Genomic DNA, 24635 nt, shown 5'->3' with positions numbered 1-24635 from the left:
TTATGTTTGGACTAGGCAATATGTATTAAATGATTTTTTTTTCAATTGTATGCTCAACGTGTCCATGATGTACAATTTGTATTCATTCAAGATTTACGCAGTGCCTTTGATGTTTCATCCAAATGTCATTTATGTAAGCATATTGTTGATACCTTTTGTATCCAGTATTATTTAAAGTGAACAGTCGGGCAAGGATGGCTAAAGTCGGTAAAAATGGTGTGAATGTATCCAGTATAATTTCTTATGAAATAGAAAAATAAAATCTCTCGCCAAAATCTGTCTGCGTACGAAGAAATTAATTTAAAGCATAGGAATCGCTAAAACGTCCTCCCGGTTGACTATGTCCGTGGTTTGGCCAGAACTTGGAAACGTAAGCAGAACTTGGCCGTCGTATTAATATGTGAGAACTTTTGGAAGGCCAATGAACGCATTTAGACTGGTTTTCTTTGCCCGACTATTCACTTTAACTAAGCCAATTGACCCTAGATTTAAAAAAAAAATGAGTAAATTCCGGATGCAAGGACACAGTCTTAATATAGAATCTGGGCGCTATAGTAACATTCCTAGGAGTCACAGAGTATGTACAGTTTGTGATAAGAATGATGTTGAAGACGAGGTCCATTTTATTTTACTTTGTCCTGTATATTCTGATTTAAAAAGTTTCTAGTTTCAAGTTTTATTTACTTTGAGTCTGCTGACTCATCAGTTGTATATACATACATACATTAAAACATGGCATTTAAATGGATCACATAATATGTATTGTACAAAGATACATTTAGTTCTGAAAAAGAGGGGACATGGGTTGGATGTCATGTTTAGCTACACAACATATTGAAGTGTTTCTTCTACGCTGTAAACTAAAAACATTGTCAACAGATAGACTTTTATATAAAGTGTGTAAATGATCCGAAAGGTATGGTAGATCCTGGGACTCAAAGGCAAACAAACTGGCTTCTAAATATAATGTAACTAATATTATAAACTGTGCTACATCTATACGTACTGCTACTGCTATTAATGATTAAAAGTTCGATATCCAGAGTGTTTGAATATGCATACCGCGCCATTTTCAATGCTTAGTCGATCACGTGACTTTCCAGACCAAACGAAATGGCGTGCCCAGTCAAAAGTGTGTCGTTCCTGTTAGCAGGAACTTCTACGGAAGAACTTGTTACTTATCATGAACATGTGAATGTTTTGTTATGTTATGAAGTTAAAGAGTCCCCCAGAACAATATATATACATTATCGTCGTGTACACATTCTTCCATTCGTTCATTTTGAGTGTTTACAATACGGCGATCGGTTGACTATGCTTTGCCTAATTTCCGGGGGCCACCGGAGGGATTTTTGTTGGAACGGTATTTAAACTTCGTATAAAATACGTGTTGAACTTGCCATACAGTACATCGTACTAGACTAGATAATAAATTGTTAAAAATGTACCAGATATATAAATAATGGTATTGATAAATAATGAAATAGACAAGATACATCGTACTAGATTGAGACAAAAATGGTTATCTACATGTAAATCTCTGGTGATACTTTTTTTTAAAATAAATATCTTAGACGGTATTTAACTTGCCTTGGATAACCTTTTGATTATAAAGGTCCAAATGAAATACAATAATAAATCAAGTAAAATATATGCATTTTTGTTCAAAGTCATACGTGTATAAATATCTATATGTGTGATAAAAAATCACAATGTACCGCCATAAACGAGTATAAAACTTTATACATGTGTATTTCTGATATTTATGTTGGAAAAGCTCCATGTTCGTTAAAACATGATAATACATTTCTGGTGAAACTATAAACATTTGGTTATATGATTTCAAGGATTACAGAAAATTAAAAAAATTAAAAGAATGGGGTTGAGGTTGAAATAAGGGAGTTTAGTGTGTGTTAAAAGTTCTGAATGTCTAACATGCAATTATGTTAATATTTTCTGTGTAGATAATTAAGACAGTTCTCTTGGTTTAAATAGTGATGTACATGTACATATAACTTGCCAATGAACCATATAGCTATCATATTATATGATGTCCAGAATTTGCCTCTGAATCAAATGGATCTGAAACATGTACATATGATGAAAGGCCTATGTGTTTCTTATACAATCATATTCATACACAAATAGCACATACATATACATTGTATAATGTACATGTACACATATTATGCATCAAGTCAATAAAATGAATGGAGTTCAAAATAGCATCCAGTAGTAAATAAGCTGACCATAGCATGTGATTCTCTTGTCATCAGAGTAATTGCAGTGAAAATTATTTTTTTTTCAGTATGTATATAGTCTAACCTGGTGGAAAATCTAACTTTATTTGATTATTTTGTTAGTTTATTTTTTTTATATTCAAGCAATCCTCATTCCTTTAGTGTGCTATTGCTCCAAACACTAAGTGGAGTTGCTAAGAGCTTTTACCTGTAGACCTTGATTGACCTGGACTAATTAAAGTTATTGTCAGTCTATTCCTTTCTAATTCAATCAAAACTTTGCAACTTAAAAATAGTCAATAATGAATAATGCAATTTAACAACAGGCACCACAGGCTATTGTCTCTACAGATATATGGATATTCTTATATATGTGCAATATGTATATTACACAACAAGATTTTTTTATTGCATATAGTAGAGCCAAAATCTTGAGATTTGGCACTGACTTTTGACCCAAATAACCTTTGATCTAGCCCCAGTCTTGTTTGCTATTTATTTTCTGTATTTGAACATTTCTAAAATGAACACTATATAATTAAACAACTCAGACAAATGACATATATTATTTTAATTGGTTTATTGATCATAAATTTTTCAAAAGTTATACATACTAGGTATGTAAACATGCAATAATCATTATTACATGTATTCCTTTTTTCATTTGTGTGAAGAAGAAATAAATTATTTAAAGATATCCTGGTGATAATAGTAAAGGATTATGCTAGGTTTGTATACTACAAGTCTGAATCTGTCCTTTCTTCTTGAAAATCATTTCTTTCTGGTTCATAATTAATGGGTACATTACAAACAGAGTTTATTTTTTTACTGTCAGTTTTGATCTCAGAGACACATGTAGTTGTTTTCCCCTTTTATTTTTGGGCGAGCTGCCATCACATATTGCACTTCTGTCATCTGGTGGAAGGTCCCATACATTATATAAAGAAAATATGGAGTAAATGTCAGTTGATGTACAGAGATAAATACTGTATATACAAATGTACATGTACATGTATGTACATAATCTTCCAGTGTAAGCCTACATGTGAAACAAACAAGTTCCATTTTTTTTCTGTCAAACACAAATTTATAACAATTACACATCTTTTGAACACAAGTTTATCAAAATCAAACCTCACTAGATACTACATGTGTAGGTCTAAACGAAAGAACTTGTCCATTTTGTGAAGATACCATTGAGTTCATTTTATATTTAATGTACATGTTAATTATCACTTTTAGTTAATAAGCTTCTAATAAATGTACACAACTTGTGCTTTATTTCAATATAAATTTCATGTTTATATAGAGATATCGCTCAAACTGATAATACAATGAATAAATCAAAATTAAATGTATATCAATCAAACTATATTTCAATTATTATGATAAAATGTTACATGTGTAGAAACATATGTTTAAAGAGAAATTAAGTTTTAGATTTAGATATCACTGGAATGACAGTGCAAGTAAATTAGACTCATCAACACGGTCCGTTCATGATGGAATGATTTCGCAAATTTGATTGACCGATCGTCCCGATCGCACAGCTGTGCGGTGTGCGATCCGAACCGCACAGCTGTGCGCACGATATGTGCTCACACACCCGTTTCTCACCTAAAATCCCAAAAGTTGGCTAGACTGGCTTACCTTATGCAGCGGACTACTGTGACATCACAAGATCACGTGACCACCTAGCTCATTATCTCTCAACCGTAGTCGACAGTACCCGTAAATCACGACCAAAACCAACCGATAGCGCTAAAAGCTAGGCGATTCGTTGGGTGGGACTTAATTTTTCATTCATCCAAAGCAATATCCTGACGTATTGTCAAAATTTTTTTTGCTGCACAAATCCTTTAAGAAAATTAAGAATATTTAAGTATTGGTTGAAACTGATGGAAACTCAAAATTGTATTTTGAAATCATGTTATCAAGAAATGTTAGACCACAATGATGTATGGGTGATAAATATAAATTGTATTGAATAGGATTAGGTTACCTGTGACAAACAGATAATATAGATAACAGTATGGTATTAATAAACAAAGGTTAATAGATATACAGTTGTGTGACCGCACAACGTACCAAAAGCTGTAGGCTAAAAGGTTGGCCAGGGTGGAATAAGTTCTACTATCACAATACTGACAGCACAGGGAAACTTCAGGGAAAACCATATCCTAGTAGAGACAGGCCAATTTGATACACTTTTAATGGTATATGGAGAAGCTGATACAAAATAAATGATCAAATCGTACATGTATCACATATTAACTATTTAAAGAACGAAGTTAAACAAAAACGGTTAACAACGGACTCATACAAGGGACACCTTGTCACACACTTAGTGTGTCTGAGTGAGATTTAGATAGAAACATTTATCATGATACAAAATATTCCAACCAGTCAATTAAATATAATTTAATTGAAATATAATTTAATTGAATTATCATGTAATTAAGACACCAATTTAAGTCCTTTTGACTTCTAGAGGCGTATCCTCGTATGTGATCAAATAATCGATCAGGTAGCACTATAACAAGTAGGAGGGTTCATTGTGCCAGTGCTGGTTAAGGCGCGATTTAAAGGAGTTCACAGACTTTGCAGACACTACGTTTTCTGGCAAACTGTTCCATATATCTACAATTCTGCTGTTAAACCGATGTTTGGTAATATAAGGATTAAATCTTGCTCTTTATCGATTTCATGGGATGATGAATTTAGTTCCCCTTGAAACAAATTCAACATGTGCTGCTCACGTCATTCAATTTGTTTCAAGATGAACTCAATTCATCACCCCATGAAATTGACCAATATTCGCCTACATATCTCCAGTGAATATCTAAAATTTCCATCAGAATATCACTGTCCAATTATTGAGGGTGTTGTCCTATGCCCATCGTCAAATTAAAGTTCCATTATACATGTAATTGATATACACAGTCACCAATTTTTGAGACATTTATATTTACTATTTCAACATTTAAAAGTTGTGCATTGTTTTCTCATTGATGCATACAATATATATCATGTATACTCAGGGTTCAATTGAATTTACAAAGAAATGGTTACGTTTCATTTGGAATGATCCGATTATATATTAAGTATATTTTAAAACTAATCAAAGTATGTCATTTCAATTTCAGAAAAGCAGAAAATCGCTACAGAAGAGGGGATTCATATTCATTACTTATTGGGTATTCTCGTTATTTTCTGCTATACGTGTATATATATTATGCTTTTTCATTATTCCAATAAGTTATAAAAAAAACCAAAAAAACAGTACTGTGAACGGTAGATTCTAATCTTGCACTATATGTAGGAGAGTAACTACTTTTAACCAGGAATTTAATTAATTACCTGATGGTCACTCAAGTATGACCAAGTGTGCCCAAGGTGTGAAAACAGGAAAGTTGGCCAGACTGGAATTATGTTCACTTAGAAGATCGGCTAGACTATACAGCACATAAACGTATACGTTAGATCTACAATTTGAGTTTTTCGAGTAAATGGTTATTCTAGCTTTATGATGTAGATATTTTCAGTTTCAAAACATTCCATTTACACCATTTCAAACATTCAAACAAGCATATATCTAACTTTAGATTAGATCATCAGTCCAATTTGATAGCGATATCAAAATGATGTTCGGATCAGTCTGGACTGAGATTTAGATAGCATATGATGAAAAATTCAGTGTAATAAAAACAGTATAATGTAACACTATTTTGTACGAGTAAAATCCCAGAATTTAGCATGAATATATCTAGAATCCGTGTTTTTATTTCAAACTTCTGCTATAACGATGCAAACATGGCACATTATTTGAGTAAAAATGAAATGTGGACGGTTATCAGTTATGTGATATTGGAGTAACAGTACCGAACTTATACCGAAAATAATATGTATATCTATATTGTTGCCTTTGAAACTTTATCCATAACATTTACTAAAAAGCAGAAATACATCAATACTATTTCTAATGATATATGTTTCTAAATTACAGTTTAAGTGTAGATTTAAATTCATTATTTCAACAATATACTAAATCCTTAAAATAGTATATTCATTGTCGATCCTTTTGTATACCATACCGAGATTTAATAGTATGAATCGATACATGTATATGAACATTTATCGTATAATCCAAAAAAATAACCACATACAGTATTTAAATGAAAATTGAAATTACTTGTATACAGGCATTATAAATAGATATAATATCTTGTACCTTTTTTAAAAATATACTTAGTGATATCTAAATACGTATGTGTGGTAATGTTGTAACCCTTCTTGTATGACCGTACATGTACATGTAGATTCGAAACGGTGAAAATACATGCTTAGAATTTTTACTAATAGCTTAGAAATTACGGAAGATTGCTATATGCCACGATTCCGTAATTACAGTACTAGACTGGAATAATTTTTAAGGTTAAACCTTTAGTTGAAATAGTTCTTAGAACCATTTTTGTTTCTGAAGAAGTCAACTTCCATTATTGTTTTACCTGTGTACGAATTATATATACATGTAATAAATATTCCTAGTTTACGTAAAATTTCATTTTACAGTCACAAACTTTGCAATTCACAATGTATCAAAGATACAGACTACAGGAAAATATTATCTAATTAAAGCTTATTCGTTGCTGAACTCCTCGACAAAAAACCCGAAACTTTTATTTCTGTGTGGATTTTCTTTCATAATTACACGAAGATACCTGCTATTAGAGCTTAAATTAGAGTATTTGAAACATTGAATTTCACCTTTTTAGTTATTTACATTCGAGCCAAAGTTATTGTACGATTAACTTCACACAAAAGTAATCATAAAAAATCGTTGATCGGCTTTTCCTGTGACCGTCGTTGTAAGTGATAGCACATTAGTAAAGCCACGGACTATTATGACGTCACACGGTTTAGAGCTAGTAAATATGCATATTAGGGTGGTCAGAAAAGTTGACCTCGATATCGGCGGCTTGCACGTTATTCCGTTCGCGCGCGGCACGGAGAGGTTTCTACACGTGCGAATAAAGCCATTTCCAGCATAAACTGATCATTTTTGACTGCACAAATCCTTTAAGAGTACCAAATCTTGCAAGTTCTAAGAAAACCATAGGATTAAAAGTAGTTTTACGTACGCCTTGAGTAAACATTTACAAAACATAGAACACATGAATGTATCTTTTCAACGTCAGGCGCTTTATGAAAACCCCATATTTCTGAGCCGTAAAACGCTATTGACATCAGTATCAAAAACTGATAACTGAGTTTCTACATTGAAATACTTTTTAAGACATACGTTCATTACTGCAAATAATGCTTTTCTGCCTTAATCTGCTATTTTTTGTTGAGTTTTACTTTATAATGAAATGCCTTTTCTTTTAAAATGGTAGTTAGAAGGCTTGATGTTGGTTGTGATGTTCATGTCGTTGTAGTTGTAGATGTAGTTATAGAGTTGAATGATGATGGAGGCGTTGACTTTCAGTTGCATAGTTTTTATTTGGTTCCATATATATACTTAGTACAGTGGATAAAGGACCATATAGTCTTATACATCCTGACGGGAATTACAATCATAACTTCTCCGTCTACTAAAATACATGTACAAAATTATTTCCATGCTTCCTAGTGTTGGTATCTTCATAGGTGTCCTGGTGTGAAGTGTGTCATGTCTGTAGTGTCTGTTGTGTCCGGAGTGTCTGTGGAGTGTAGAGTGTCTATGGAGTGTGTTAAAAGAATATCTCGAGTCTCTTATATATTCGATACCAGGAAGCAGGAATGGCGTAAAGGTAATGATTTCCTAAAATTATGTCAGGCAATGATTCAATAACAACTTCCTAGTTATGAACTGACTTCCTATATGGGCTTAATTCTTAGACGATGTTCCTGAATCAACTGCCTGAAGACATATGCACATTGGTCAATCAAATTATCAAGTTATGTATAGCTTACTTTCACTTAAATCTTTAAATTAAATTTCCATTTCAAGGCATCGTTATACTACAACTTAACTTTCCATTAGTTTTCTCTTTCTATATAACCATACCAACTGCAAAATCGTTTACACTTGCGTTAACGCAGCGGTTACTGCGCAAGAATACACACACCGGAACACTGACTTCCGCAAGCAGTGTGAATGCGCAGTCGATTAGGCCTATATTATGTATCTGTTTGAAAAATCTTCAATATACTGCAGGTATGAATGTAATCTAAATCTTAAATTATATATCAGCAAATGAAATATTAAACAAATATTGTATAAATGTGATAAAAAAATGTAAAAAAAACGATAAAGTTAATGTGAAGCTATATTTTGTGTACCTCTGAATCAAATTGACAACATTTCCCGCCAAACTGATCGTATAACATTGTAAAAATAGAGTTTTATGTTATTCGACCACTTACTTTTTAATGAAATGGTCGATCGTAATGTAAATATAAGGAATGATTGTTATTGTTTGTTGTTTACTGGTGTGTAAACTGCATTTTTGTACAGATATTTTAAATGACGCGCGTTATAAAAATCATTCCTTAGATAAACGAGGAAAACACCTTTTGAAGTCAGCATTTGTAAAATCATGGAAAGCTTTGGACAACGAAGTACAAAAAGCCAAACGACGTTACTGGTACAAAAGACAGTCGGACATTGAAAATTTCCAGTCAAATGACCAAAAACAGTTTTGGAAGGTAATCGGCAATATAGGCATCGGTAATAAACGAAAAAAACCTCATTCCTATGTTATGTATGACACTAAATACATGTTGTTATTAGATAGGTTTTTAATTTCAAAGACATGAATTTGAAAATGGCGGAAATATAGACCTCCGAATATGGCGTTTCGTTCATTTTTTAACGTAAATTTTAGGGTAATTCATGAAAATTCAAAGGTGAAATGTTTTGAATTGGATGTGAAAGATCATGCTTTCAGACACATAAAATGACCAATTTCAATGTCATATGATTCAAAATGGCGGAGGTATAGAACTTTCAGCGATTTTGAGTTGTGATTACATGATGTGGCATGTGGCCAAAGGGAGATAATCGGTATCTAATACTAAAACTCTAATCGTACGTGTTATTCCGCATTGGTCCAAGATCTTCATAAGATAAGGAGAATTTTTGCACTTTTAAAAAACCTGAAATTCTAATGTTTTTACCTATTCATTATCAAAATTGATATTTTGAACCTAAATCTCAATCTGAATTTCCAAATTTATATCACGGTTATCAAGGAATAGTTACCTGTCAGAATACATTTTTGATTTTGAAATTCAGAATCAAACAATCCAATCAGCAGCCGGGTTAAAATTTTGTCCTGGGCTTAACCTTCTATACACACGGGCCGTTTCGAAGGTCTTTTTTCATTTAGTTTTGAATACTTTTCGAGATGTTTAAGTTCTACATGTACACGTATATATGAACAATGTACACGTGTTTGCGTAAATGCACGTACATGTGTAGCTACACCGCATACATGGGAGGCCGTCCTTACGTGACCCTAGCTGTTAATAGGACGTACATTTGAACAAACAAACAACAAAAGTAATGCACAAACCCAATAACTGAGAGGTTTAAAAACCTTTTATGTGTGTGGCAGAGCTGTCACCTGTGACACCGGATGTTCAAACACAACCGGTTCAATTTGAGAAACTACCCGGCCGTTTTGAGATCACAGAACCTATAGAGGACCGTGTTAACGTTTGCTACTATTCAGGTTAAATGAAGTTATCAAAATTCTTTACAAATTTTACATCTACATGTATTGCCCGACCCACACATTAACCATTAACTGATGTACCTTGAGTATATCCAATCAGCAGGCTCCTATATATTCACCTCTCTGTAATAGGAGCGAGACGGGCCCAGTTTGTTAATAACTACAAACTACACCCGGCTCACTACCTGTGTGTTTCAACCCAGGTTCGTAGGGTTTTGCTTGATTTTTGCCGGTGAAGGAAAACGAGACAAATACTTTTAACACGTAACAATATTTATTTATAATGACATATTACACGATGTTTTACACAAGACGTAGGGCCCAACAACGACGAGAGACTAACACATATATTTACAATATATCCCCCGTCAACCCCTCCATGCCCCACTTACAACCCTACCACCCTATACCTTCCTTCTTCCTATTACCCACCTCTATTTAAAACCTATTAGGTTCAGGAACTCAATCCTTCAGTACACCGCAATGAAATGGATAGAACACCCATATATATACCCGACTATAACAATACATGCACGATCGACCAATACGAAGACGGAACACAACACAGGCGCTCGATACAATGACATATTGTGCACAACAGCTCTACGTGTACAAGATACACCAAGTGGCCAAAGGGAGATAATCCATATCTAATACTAAAACTCTAATCGTACGTGTTATTCCGCATTGGTCCAAGATCTTCATAAGAAAAGGAGAATTTTTGCACTTTTAAAAAAAACCCTGAAATTCTAATGTTTTTACCTATTCATTATCAAAATTGATATTTTGAACCTAAATCTCAATCTGAATTTCCAAATTCATATCATGGTTATCTAGGAATAATTACCTGTCAGAAAACATTTTTAATTTTGAAATTCATAATTAGCCAGCCAATCAGCGGCCGGGTTAAAATTCTGTCCTGGGCTCAATCTTCGTTACACACGGGCCGTTTCGGAGGTCTTTTTTTTTTCATTTGGCTGGTTATTACCTATACCCAACTTGAATACTTTAATTTCGAGATGTTTTAAGTTCTGCATGAACAATGTACACAATCGCCATGTTTGCGTTAATACACGTACATGTACATGTGTAGCTACACCGCGTGTATGGGAGACCGTCCTTACGTGAACCTAACTATTAATAGGATGTACATTTAATCAAAGAAAGATAATGCACAAACCCTATAACTGACAGTTTCAAAACCTTTTATGTGTGTGGCAGAGCTGTCACATGTGACACCGGCTGTTTAAGCAAAACCGGTGCTATGTTGGGGAAATACACGGCAGTTTTGCAACCACAGAACCAAACAAATTCACATCAAAACTCTTTACAAATTTTACATCTACATCTATTGCCCTACCCACACATTAACCATTAACTAATGTACCCTAAATATATCCAATCAGCAGGCTCCGATATATTCACCTCTCTATGAAATCTTGTGCCCAAAAGGGGATTCCCCTAAATCTGGTTTTCGGTTGGACCAGACTACTTTCGTAAGAAACGCTTTCTGATTAATATTGAGTGAGATCGTCCGTTCGTTCAACCAATCGTCCGTTCGCTAACATTACTTATATCATTACATAAGGTGGAAATCCCGGTGGAAATCCCGTGTTTTGATCGCGATCAAATCTAGTTTTCTTATTATTTCCACGAAACCTTCTTAACACTTTTCTCAAGAACGGAACAAGGTACGACGTTCAAATTTGGACATGTTATGTAGGTACATGAGTGCTTGAAACGTACGTTCGATTTTGTACGATAAAGGTCAAGGTCAAGGTCACAGACATAAAAAACTACTTTTTTCGAACGAAGTTTAAATGCTCATAACTTCATAACTATACGCTGTACATCGTCCATGTTTAGTTATTCAGGTAGATCGCGATATTGAAAGTTTTTTTCTCATTACATGTTATCAGAGATTATGTCTAGGTCATGAGTTCGCTAGAGGGTCAAATGAGGTCAAACAAAGGTCAATATGAACTTTACCGTAGAAATGTTCTGAAGGGCGCATATGAAAGACCATGTTCTCAGGAACATAAAATGACCAAGTTCAAGGTCATATGATCAAAAATACCGGAGATATAGGACATCAAAAATCGAATTTTTAGTTTATATTTGTCCTTGCCCGAGACGTTTTAGCGCCTTTAAACCTGTATGTACAGTGTTGATTTTTCATACCTATGTTGTATGAACTTTTGTCTTCAAAAGTTATTTATTTTTAAGGGGTTAAATAGAAAAATGGCGAAAATATAGCTCTCCAAATATGGCAATTTGTTTCATTTTCTTATTTTTGTCCGTTATTTGTGAGCTCGTAGGGCCTTTATCATCTCATGTAGAGTGTTGAATTTTTGTAAATGTTAGCTTTAGCCTATTGTCTGTACAGGTTTTTAATTTCAAAGACATGAATTTGAAAATGGCGGAAATATAGACCTCCGAATATGGCGTTTCGTTCATTTTTTTAACGTAAATTTTAGCGTAATTCATGAAAATTCAAAGGTGAAATGTTTTGAATTGGATGTGAAAGATCATGCTTTCAGACACATAAAATGACCAAGTTCAAGGTCATAAGATTCAAAATGGCGGAGATATAGGACATCGAAAATCGAAATTTTAGTTTATATTTGTCCTTGCACGAGACGTTTCAGCGCCTTTAAACCTGTATGTACAGTGTTGATTTTTCATACCTATGTTGTATGAACTTTTGTCTTCAAAAGTTATTTATTTTTAAGGGGTTATATAGAAAAATGGCGGAAATATAGCTCTCCAAATATGGCAATTTGTTTCATTTTCTTATTTTTTTTTCCGTTATTTGTGAGCTCGTAGGGCCTTTATCATCTCATGTAGAGTGTTGAATTTTTGTAAATGTAAGCTTTAGCCTATTGTCTGTACAGGTTTTTAATTTCAAAGACATGAATTTGAAAATGGCGGAAATATAGACCTCCGAATATGGCGTTTCGTTCATTTTTTTTTAACGTAAATTTTAGCGTAATTCATGAAAATTCAAAGGTGAAATGTTTTGAATTGGATGTGAAAGATCATGCTTTCAGACACATAAAATGACCAAGTTCAAGGTCATAAGATTCAAAATGGCGGAGGTATAGAACTTTCAGCGATTTTGAGTTGTGATTACATGATGTGGCATGTGGCCAAAGGGAGATAATCGGTATCTAATACTAAAACTCTAATCGTACGTGTTATTCCGCATTGGTCCAAGATCTTCATAAGAAAAGGAGAATTTTTGCACTTTAAAAAACCCTGAAATTCTAATGTTTTACCTATTCATTATCAAAATTGATATTTTGAACCTAAATCTCAATCTGAATTTCCAAATTCATATCATGGTTATCAAGGAATAATTACCTGTCAGAAAACATTTTTAATTTTGAAATTCATAATTAGCCAGCCAATCAGCGGCCGGGTTAAAATTCTGTCCTGGGCTCATACACACGGGCCGTTTCGAAGGTCTTTCTTCATTTAGTTTTGAATACTTTTCGAGATGTTTTAAGTTCTACATGTACACGTATATATGAACAATGTACACATGTTTGCGTAAATACACGTACATGTGTAGCTACACCGCATACATAGGAGGCCGTCCTTACGTGACCCTAGCTGTTAATAGGACGTACATTTGAACAAACAAACAACAAAAGTAATGCACAAACCCAATAACTGACAGGTTTAAAAACCTTTTATGTGTGTGGCAGAGCTGTCACCTGTGACACAGGATGTTCAAACACAACCGGTTCAATTTGAGAAACTACCCGGCCGTTTTGAGATCACAGAACCTATAGAGGACCGTGTTAACGTTTGCTACTATTCAGGTTAAATGAAGTTATCAAAATTCTTTACAAATTTTACATCTACATCTATTGCCCGACCCACACATTAACCATTAACTAATGTACCCTGAATATATCCAATCAGCAGGCTCCTATATATTCACCTCTCTATGAAATCTTGTGCCCAAAGGGGGATTCCCCTAAATCTGTTTTTCGGTTGGACCAGACTACTTTCGTAAGAAACGCTTTCTGATTAATATTGAGTGAGATCGCCCGTTCGTTCAAGCAATCGTCTGTTCGCTAACATTACTTATATCATTACATAGGTGGAAATCCCGTGTTTTGATCGCGATCAAATCTAGTTATTCTTTATTTTTCTTTTTTTTTCTTATTTCCCACAAATCTTGTTCGCAGGATATCTCAGGAACGAAATAAGGTACGACGCTCAACTTTGGACACGTTATGAATGTACATAAGATCTTGAAATGTACGTTCGATTTTTTACAAAAATGTTCAAGGTCAAGGTCATAGACGTAAAAAACAATTTTTTTGGAACGAAGTTTAAGCGCTCATAACTTCATTACCGTACGGTGTACATCGTTCACGTTTTGTTATTCAGATAGATCTTGACATTGCGCGTGCTTTTCCCATGCCATGTTATCAGAGATTATGTCAAGGTCAAGAGTTCGCTACGGGGTCAAACAAAGGTCAAAAACGAAATTCAACACAGAAAAGTTTTGAAAGTTGGATATGAAAGGGCATGCCCTCAGAAATATATAATGACAAGTTTTAAGGTCATGTGATCCAAAATGGCGGAGATATAGGCCTTTGAAAAAAGGTTATTTTGGCGTTTTCCCGCCAAAATTTTTTAAGGTTTCAGCGCCTTTAATACTTAACACACATGCTTGATTTTTTGTATAGACATAGCATGGACGAATGTCTACAGAACTTATGCTGTTTTATTGACCTTGACATTCATTCAAGGTCACAGGGTTCAAAAAGCTTTAAATCTTTAAACGACATCTTCGTAATAAAAAAGAGGTGTAGAGCGCTGAAATTTGGAGACGTTATGTACGTACATGAGTTCTTAAAATGTACTCTCGATTTTGGAGGATAACGTTCAAGGTCAAGGTCACAGACGTAAAACACTGCTTTTTTCGAACAAACTTTAAACGCTCATAATTTCATAACCGTACGCTACACAACATGTACGTTTCATTCTCCATGTAGATCACGATAATTCACATTTTTTTCTCATTACATGTTATCAGAAATTATGTCAAGGTCACGAGTTCACTAGGGGGTCAAATGAGGTCAAACAAAGGTCAAAAATGAACTTTACCATAGAAATGTTTCGAAGGGCGCATATGAAAGAGCATGTTCTCAGGTACATAAAATGACCAATTTCAAGGTCATATGATCAAAAATGGCGGAGATATAGGACATCAAAAATCAAATTTTTAGTTTATATTTGTCCTTGCCCGAGACGTTTCAGCGCCTTTAAACCTGTATGTACAGTGTTGATTTTTCATACCTATGTTGTATGAACTTTTGTCTTCAAAAGTTATTTATTTTTAAGGGGTTATATAGAAAAATGGCGGAAATATAGCTCTCCAAATATGGCAATTTGTTTCATTTTCTTATTTTTTTTCCGTTATTTGTGAGCTCGTAGGGCCTTTATCATCTCATGTAGAGTGTTGAATTTTTGTAAATGTAAGCTTTAGCCTATTGTCTGTACAGGTTTTTAATTTCAAAGACATGAATTTGAAAATGGCGGAAATATAGACCTCCGAATATGGCGTTTCGTTCATTTTTTAACGTAAATTTTAGCGTAATTCATGAAAATTCAAAGGTGAAATGTTTTGAATTGGATGTGAAAGATCATGCTTTCAGACACATAAAATGACCAATTTCAAGGTCATAAGATTCAAAATGGCGGAGATATAGGACATCAAAAATCGAAATTTTAGTTTATATTTGTCCTTGCCCGAGACGTTTCAGCGCCTTTAAACCTGTATGTACAGTGTTGATTTTTCATACCTATGTTGTATGAACTTTTGTCTTCAAAAGTTATTTATTTTTAAGGGGTTATATAGAAAAATGGCGGAAATATAGCTCTCCAAATATGGCAATTTGTTTCTTTTTCTTATTTTTGTCCGTTATTTGTGAGCTCGTAGGGCCTTTATCATCTCATTTAGAGTGTTGATTTTTTTGTAAATGTAAGCTTTAGCCTATTGTCTGTACAGGTTTTTAATTTCAAAGACATGAATTTGAAAATGGCGGAAATATAGACCTCCGAATATGGCGTTTCGTTCATTTTTTAACGTAAATTTTAGCGTAATTCATGAAAATTCAAAGGTGAAATGTTTTGAATTGGATGTGAAAGATCATGCTTTCAGACACATAAAATGACCAAGTTCAAGGTCATAAGATTCAAAATGGCGGAGATATAGGACATCGAAAATCGAAATTTTAGTTTATATTTGTCCTTGCACGAGACGTTTCAGCGCCTTTAAACCTGTATGTACAGTGTTGATTTTTCATACCTGTGTTGTATGAACTTTTGTCTTCAAAAGTTATTTATTTTTAAGGGGTTATATAGAAAAATGGCGGAAATATATAGCTCTCCAAATATGGCAATTTGTTTCATTTTCTTATTTTTTCCATTATTTGTGAGCTCGTAGGGCCTTTATCATCTTATGTTGAGTGTTGAATTTTTGTAAATGTAAGCTTTAGCCTATTGTCTGTACAGGTTTTTAATTTCAAAGACATGAATTTGAAAATGGCGGAAATATAGACCTCCGAATATGGCGTTTCGTTCATTTTTTTTAAGTAAATTTTAGCGTAATTCATGAAAATTCAAAGGTGAAATGTTTTGAATTGGATGTGAAAGATCATGCTTTCAGACACATAAAATGACCAATTTCAATGTCATATGATTCAAAATGGCGGAGGTATAGAACTTTCAAGCGATTTTGAGTTGTGATTACATGATGTGGCATGTGGCCAAAGGGAGATAATCGGTATCTAATACTAAAACTCTAATCGTACGTGTTATTCCGCATTGGTCCAAGATCTTCATAAGATAAGGAGAATTTTTGCACTTTTAAAAAACCTGAAATTCTAATGTTTTTACCTATTCATTATCAAAATTGATATTTTGAACCTAAATCTCAATCTGAATTTCCAAATTTATATCACGGTTATCAAGGAATAGTTACCTGTCAGAATACATTTTTGATTTTGAAATTCAGAATCAAACAATCCAATCAGCAGCCGGGTTAAAAATTTGTCCTGGGCTTAACCTTCTATACACACGGGCCGTTTCGAAGGTCTTTTTTCATTTAGTTTTGAATACTTTTCGAGATGTTTAAGTTTCTACATGTACACGTATATATGAACAATGTACACGTGTTTTGCGTAAATGCACGTACATGTGTAGCTACACCGCATACATGGGAGGCCGTCCTTACGTGACCCTAGCTGTTAATAGGACGTACATTTGAACAAACAAACAACAAAAGTAATGCACAAACCCAATAACTGAGAGGTTTAAAAACCTTTTATGTGTGTGGCAGAGCTGTCACCTGTGAAACCAATGTTCAAAACAAAACCGGTTCAAATTTGAAAATACCCGCACTTTTATGAATCCAATAACCTAACTCAGGTAAATACAGGTGTTAAATAACTTTGCTACTATTCAGGTTAAATGAAGTTTTTATCAAAATTCAAAATTAACATCTACATAGTTTTCAGATTCACAATAGTGACCCACACATTAACATTTAACTGATATGTAACTACCTTGAATATATCCAATCACAGAAATTATGTAGGCTTTATTATGAACTTCTTTAAGCCTTTCAGCCAAATTTTTGTTAATAATTAGCAAAATCCTGACTTAGCTACACCCGTTATTTACAAACGCTTTTATCAGCCTAAATTTTTTATACGTATGAGTTTTTTTTTGTTTTTCAAAGGAAAACGAGACAAATACTTTTTAACACGTAACAATAAATTAAGTTTGATAATGACTAAATTACACCTTAGATTTTTACCTAGACGTAGGGCCCCTGACAACGACATTGATAAACAATTATAAAAATTACTAAAATGCTATTGTATCCTAAGGTAAACCCCATCAGAACCCCACCCTATTGTTCTAAATTATCAAACCTCTAATTTGACATAACCTATTAGGTTCAGGAAATTTTCCTTCAGTAACCGTAAATTTTATGAAAATGGATAAGACATTTCACCCATATTTTATATACCCGACTAAACAATACATGCACAAATCGACCAATACAAAGGTGATACACAACATGTTTCTCAATACAAAGAACATATTGTTTTATTTTGAGCTCTATTTGCCACATAATATACATGTGGCCAAAGGGAGATAATCCATATCTAATACTAAAACTCTAATCGTACGTGTTATTCCGCATTGGTCCAAGATCTTCATAAGAAAAGGAGAATTTTTGCACTTTTAAAAAACCTGAAATTCTAAATGTTTTTACCTATTCATTATCAAAATTGATATTTTGAACCTAAATCTCAATCTGAATTTCCAAATTCATATCATGGTTATCTAGGAATAATTACCTGTCAGAAAACATTTTTAATTTTGAAATTCATAATAGCCAGCCAATCAGCGGCCGGGTTAAAATTCTGTCCTGGGCTCAATCCTTCGTTACACACGGGCCGTTTCGAAGGTCTTTTTTTTTCATTTGGCTGGTTATTACCTATACCCAACTTGAATACTTTAATTTCGAGATGTTTTAAGTTCTGCATGAACAATGTACACAATCGCCATGTTTGCGTTAATACACGTACATGTACATGTGTAGCTACACCGCGTGTATGGGAGACCGTCCTTACGTGAACCTAACTATTAATAGGACGTACATTTGAACAAACAAACAATAAAAGTAATGCACAAACCCAATAACTGACAGGTTTAAAAACCTTTTATGTGTGGTGGCAGAGCCGTCACCTGTGACCACCGGATGTTCAAACACAACCGGTGCTATTTTGAGAAAAACTATTCGGCCGTTTTGAGATCACAGAACCAAATATAATATTCCCCCATAGAGGACCGTGTTAACGTTTGCTACTATTCAGGTTAAATTGCAAGTTATCAAAAATTCTTTACAAATTTTACATCTACATGTATTGTCCGACCCACACATAAACCATTAACTGGTGTACCCTGAATATATCCAATCAGCAGGCTCCTATATATTCACCTCTCTATGAAATCTTGTGCCCAAAGGGGGATTCCCCTAAATCTGTTTTTCGGTTGGACCAGACTACTTTCGTAAGAAACGCTTTCTGATTAATATTGAGTGAGATCGTCCGTTCGTTCAAGCAATCGTCCGTTCGCTAACATTACTTATATCATTACATAGGTGGAAATCCCGTGTTTTGATCGCGATCAAATCTAGTTATTATTAGGGATTTCCATTGAGGATGGAAATCCCATTGTTATTGTTCTGTTTTTTCTTCTTATTATTATTACCATTTTGTCTTTTTTTTCTTAATTCACTTCCACAAACCTTGTCTCACTGATATCTCAGAACGGAACAAGGTACGACGCTCTCAAATTTGGACACGTGTTATGTACGTACATGAGTGCTTGAAACGTACGTTCGATTTTGTACATAAAGTTCAAGGTCAAGGTCACAGACGTAAAAAAACAAATTTTTTCGAACGAAGTTTAAACGCTCATAACTTCATTACCCGTACGCTGTACATCGTTCACGTTTTGTTATTCAGATAGATCTTGACATTGCGCGTGCTTTTCCTCATGCCATGTTATCAGAGATTATGTCAAGGTCAAGAGTTCGCTACGGGTCAAAAAGGTCAAAAAAGGTCAAATATGAACTGTCACAGAAAAGTGATTCTGAATAGCGCATATGAAAGATCCATGCTTCTCAGGAACATAAAATGACCAATTTCAAGGTCATAATGATCAAAAATGGCGGAGATATAGGACATCAAAAATCGAATTTTTAGTTTATATTTGTCCTTGCCCGAGACGTTTTTAGCGCCTTTAAACCTGTATGTACAGTGTTGATTTTCATACCTGTGTTGTATGAACTTTTGTCTTCAAAAGTTATTTTTTTTAAGGGGTTATATAGAAAATGGCGGAAATATAGCTCTCCAAATATGGCAATTTGTTTCATTTTCTTATTTTTGTCCGTTAATTGTGAGCTCGTAGGGCCTTTATCATCTCATGTAGAGTGTTGATTTTTTGTAAATGTTAGCTTTAGCCTATTGTCTGTACAGGTTTTTAATTTCAAAGACATGAATATGAAAATGGCGGAAATATAGCCCTCCGAATATGGCGTTTCGTTCATTTTTTAACGTAAATTTTAGCGTAATTCATGAAAATTCAAAGGTAGAAATGTTTTTTGAATTGGATGTGAAAGATCATGCATGGCTTTCAGACACATAAAATGACCAAGTTCAAGGTCATAAGATTCAAAATGGCGGAGATATAGGACATCGAAAATCGAAATTTTAGTTTATATTTGTCCTTGCACGAGACGTTTCAGCGCCTTTAAACCTGTATGTACAGTGTTGATTTTTCATACCTGTGTTGTATGAACTTTTGTCTTCAAAAGTTATTTATTTTTAAGGGGTTATATAGAAAAATGGCGGAAATATAGCTCTCCAAATATGGCAATTTGTTTCATTTTCTTATTTTTTCCGTTATTTGTGAGCTCGTAGGGCCTTTATCGTCTCATGTAGGGTGTTGATTTTTTGTAAATGTAAACTTTAGCCTATTGTCTGTACAGGTTTTTAATTTCAAAGACATGAATTTGAAAATGGCGGAAATATAGACCTCCGAATATGGCGTTTCGTTCATTTTTTAACGTAAATTTTAGCGTAATTCATGAAAATTCAAAGGTGAAATGTTTTGAATTGGATGTGAAAGATCATGCTTTCAGACACATAAAATGACCAAGTTCAAGGTCATAAGATTCAAAATGGCGGAGATATAGGACATCGAAAATCGAAATTTTAGTTTATATTTGTCCTTGCACGAGACGTTTCAGCGCCTTTAAACCTGTATGTACAGTGTTGATTTTTCATACCTGTGTTGTATGAACTTTTGTCTTAAAAAGTTATTTATTTTTAAAGGGGTTATATAGAAAAAATGGCGGAAATATAGCTCTCCAAATATGGCAATTTGTTTCATTTTCTTATTTTTGTCCTTATTTGTGAGCTCGTAGGGCCTTTATCATCTCATGTAGAGTGTTGAATTTTTTGTAAATGTAAGCTTTAGCCTATTGTCTGTACAGGTTTTTTAATTTCAAAGACATGAATTTGAAAATGGCGGAAAATATAGACCTCCGAATATGGCGTTTCGTTCATTTTTTAACGTAAAATTTTAGCGTAATTTCATGAAAATTCAAAGGTGTAAATGTTTTGAATTGGATGTGAAAGATCATGCTTTCAGACACATAAAATGACCAAGTTCAAGGTCATAAGATTCAAAATGGCGGAGATATAGGACATCGAAAATCGAAATTTTAGTTTATATTTGTCCTTGCACGAGACGTTTCAGCGCCTTTAAACCTGTATGTACAGTGTTGATTTTTCATACCTATGTTGTATGAACTTTTGTCTTCAAAAGTTATTTATTTTTAAGGGGTTATATAGAAAAATGGCGAAAATATAGCTCTCCAAATATGGCAATTTGTTTCATTTTCTTATTTTTTTCCGTTATTTGTGAGCTCGTAGGGCCTTTATCATCTCATGTAGAGTGTTGAATTTTTGTAAATGTAAACTTTAGCCTATTGTCTGTACAGGTTTTTTAATTTCAAAGACATGAATTTGAAAATGGCGGAAAATATACACCTCCGAATATGGCGTTTCGTTCATTTTTTTTAACGTAAATTTTAGCGTAATTCATGAAAATTCAAAGGTGAAATGTTTTGAATTGATGTGAAAGATCATGCTCTCAGACACATAAAATGACCAATTTCAATGTCATATGATTCAAAATGGCGGAGGTATAGAACTTTCAGCGATTTTGAAGTTGTGATTACATGATGTGGCATGTGGCCAAAGGGAGATAATCCGTATCTAATACTAAAACTCTAACTCGTACGTGTTATTCCGCCATTGGTCCAAGATCTTCATCAGAAAAGGAGAATTTTTGCACTTTTAAAACACCCTGAAATTGTAATGTTTTTACCTATTCATTATCAAAATTGATATTTTGAACCTAAATCTCAATCTGAATTTCCAAATTCATATCATGGTTATCTAGGAAAATTTTGAAATTCATAATTAGCCAGCCAATCAGCGGCCGGTTAAAATTCTGTCCTGGGCTCAACCTTCGTTACACAACGGGCCGTTTCGGAGGTATTGTTTTTTTTTCATTTGGCTGGTTATTACCTAATACCCAACTTGAATACTTTAATTTCGAGATGTTTTTAAGTTCTGCATGAACAATGTACACAATCGCCATGTTTTCGTTAATACACGTACATGTACATGTGTAGCTACAACGGCATGTATGGGAGACCGTCCTTACCGTGAACCTAACTATTAATAGGATTTGTACATTTAACCTAAAGAAAGAAAAGTAATGCACAAACCAAATAACTGACAGTTTCAAAAATTCTTTTATGGGTGTGGCAAAACTGTCACATTGACACCGGCTGTTTTTAAACAAAACCGGTGCTATGTTGGGAAATTCACACGGCAGTTTTGAAACACAGAACCAAACAAATTTCACATCAAAATTCTTTACAAATATTTACATCTACATGAATGCCCGACCCGGACACATTAACCATTAACCCGAGATGTACCCTGAATACATATATCCTATCAGCAGGCTCCGATATATTCACCCTCTCTACGAAATCTTCTGCCCAAAAGGGCATTCTGTTTTTTTCAGTTGGACCAGACTACTTTACGAATAAACGCTTTCTGATTAATATTGAGTGAGATCGTCCGTTCGTTCAAGCAATCGTCTGTTCGCTAATATTACTTATATCATTACATAGTTGGAAATCCCCGTGTTTTGATATCGCGATCAAATCTAGTTGTTTTTTTGTTTTTTGATTTTTAAGTTTTATATAACTAAATCATACATGTACAACACACGATGTATGAATTTCAGTTTAGTAATTGCTTTTGAATTTTTCTTTTTTTTTATATATTAAAATTCCTTTCCAATCTTGTTTCTAATTTTATTAGAAAAATTTCCTCCATGATTTGTCTGCATTTCAGCACAAAAATAACCTTAAAAATTGTAAATTTTGACAAAATTAAAGCGATTCCTAATTAAATGTTCCGATCCCATTACCATATTTCGTACCGTTGGTACATCAAAATATTTACATATGTAATTTTTTTGTTCACGCTGAATTTGGTCGAGTTTTTACATGACACTCCCACCGAGCACAATAACCAAGTATCTGGGGTGATAGGCATTAATTATTATGCCTTTTATGCCAATGGGCCGAATCACAAATAACAGATCATTACCCTTAACCCCCAGATACAAATTCCTGTTGTTTAAATTCCCTTAATCGTATGCTTTAACGTTGATAGCCGCGATGTGGGGACGGGGTAATGATCACTCATTCCAAGATATTTTATAGTCAACATTCTGTAAAATTCGTAAAATCAATGTTTCGCTATCAATGTAAAGAGACATCCACTACTAGATCGATGCCATTTTGGCTTGAAAACGGGATGACCCCTAAAGTGTTCATTATCATTACCTTACAGTCCTAGCATTATTTCATAAAAAAAAAACATATTGTAAACACATTAGGCATTCTGAACCTGAAATGTAGAAAATTAGAATGCGACGGTTAAAGTAAAGCACTTTATACTGCAATTTAACAACAGCATTGATTAATTCTGTCGAAAACGTTTTTATAAAATCATAAATTATTTATGTGCTGATAATTAATTTACATACCAGGGAATGATATTGCAGTTTAATTAAACTCATGTAAAAAAGCATTTTTTTGGTTGTACGCTTGGATAAACTATTTCAGTACATTAGCTTTGAAATATCTTTCTCAGAAATCATATTCATGACAACCATTTCAAGTTGAGCTATATAATTTTAAGGATTAAACCCTAGAACAAAAAGTATTTGAATATTTTAAAAAAAAAAAAAATGAAATAAACAAGAGGCTAGTTTCACCCCCCCCTTCCATCCACTAAATATATGCAAAATTCTTCTTTAAATTATACATGTATATACATGTTTTTGAAATCAAAATAATATTACATATATGCTTCATGGTAGACCGTAACTTAGCTTACGTCTTTCATCTGTAATTTAACAGAACTAGAATAGGTCCGAAAACATTTAGGCTGTCAGTAGGCAGAATTGAAGAAATTAACATTTTTTTAAATAAAAATATTAAAAGATGAATAGAAATTTGTGTGCGTTCACGCTGACATATTCTGTTTCCAAAATTCGTGGGTTTGTATTTTTTTTTTTAATTTTTACATCTATCATAATACATTTTAACGGCTTGAAATCGTATGTTCTGGCTGCGGTATAAACGGTTAAAGAGCAAATGTACATTTTTGCACTAAGCATAAATGAAATAATGTACGTGTGCTTCTGAACATGCACTAATAACGTTTATGAATTGTTTTGTGCACATGTTATCATTTACAGATTTTTTCGCTATTCTACACAAATTGATAATTACTGTTTGTTTTCAATTAAGTTGGTAATTTTCCAAACATCTTCTGTAGTTCATTAATAGTTTAATTGTGTACTGTACATTAACTACGCGTACGTACACAAAGGTAAAATTGTGGTGAATTTTACATGTGTGTTGAATGAGCGTCTTTAGAAACAAATCGTATCAATAGACCTCAGTCCAGTT

The sequence above is a fragment of the Argopecten irradians genome, chromosome 11, assembly GCF_041381155.1.
Source record: "Argopecten irradians isolate NY chromosome 11, Ai_NY, whole genome shotgun sequence".
NCBI lineage: Eukaryota > Metazoa > Mollusca > Bivalvia > Pectinida > Pectinidae > Argopecten > Argopecten irradians.
The sequence above is the reverse complement of the archived record's forward strand: the minus strand, read 5'-3'. Positions refer to the sequence as shown.